Consider the following 881-nt stretch of genomic DNA (forward strand, 5'->3'; position numbering starts at 1 on the left):
AAAAAAAAAAAAAAAAAAAAAAAAAAAAAAAAGAATCCAAAGAAATTCAGCTCATAAGCTGCAAAAAATTGAATACGTATGGTGTAAATATGAGCCTCTTTCTCAAATGAGGCAAAACTTTATTTCTCTGAAAAGTGCTTATTTATTTGTTTTTGGGCCCTAATAGCAACATGCAGTTCAGGACTTGGCAACAATTGTGATTATTTGTGATACAGAACTTCAAGAGTTAAAGACATTCAGTCTTGTTTTCAGACACAGTTTATATTGGCATCCTTCCTAATCTAGAAGATGGTAGGGTGGAATATAAAGGTTGCTTTCTATTTCTAGCAGGTGAGTGACCATGTGGAGGTCTGTTTGTTGGTCTGTAACTATTATTATAAGATATATGTTATTTTGATCAGATATTCAACTAATTATGTTTTCTTTTTGTTTTAGGAGCTGAACCTTTGACTGAAGCAGTTTCATTCTACTTTCTCTCTTCATCAATGCAGCCATCATTACTGTTATAAGTTCTTCTATTAGCATTCTGCCTTAGTCATTGCACTAATACTCTTGATATTATTAATAGAAATGGTGAAACTATATCAGTTTTTAACTACTTTCTAAACTTTGACTAACTACATTTCAAGAGTTTTACAACTGTTTGATTCATTATTTAAAACATACTAAAATAGAAAATTTACCAAATTTTATAAAACTAATTTTACTTGTAATGATCATTTTATGATTAAATAAAAAATTTCTTTATGAAGTATTTTTGATTTATTGCTTTGTTTATTACCTGAAACATGAGATTTGTTGGATTCTTTGTTTGAATAGTTCTTGTTGCAGATTTATATAACATTTAAATATATATATATATATATATATATATATATATA

The 881-nt window shown here is 27.1% G+C and overlaps 1 protein-coding gene across 1 annotated transcript in view; it reads left to right on the forward strand.

Annotated features, from left to right (window-relative positions):
* Positions 1 to 754, forward strand: part of LOC106884432 (26S proteasome non-ATPase regulatory subunit 3) — a 168,365-nt gene extending 167,611 nt beyond the window's left edge. Inside the window, exon 12 of the mRNA XM_014935818.2 lies at positions 436 to 754. The gene's annotated coding sequence lies outside the window, so the exon portion shown is untranslated. The remainder of the gene's footprint in view (positions 1 to 435) is intronic.
* Positions 755 to 881: the final 127 nt, after the last annotated feature.

This window comes from Octopus bimaculoides, chromosome 17, assembly GCF_001194135.2.
Source record: "Octopus bimaculoides isolate UCB-OBI-ISO-001 chromosome 17, ASM119413v2, whole genome shotgun sequence".
Taxonomy (NCBI): domain Eukaryota; kingdom Metazoa; phylum Mollusca; class Cephalopoda; order Octopoda; family Octopodidae; genus Octopus; species Octopus bimaculoides.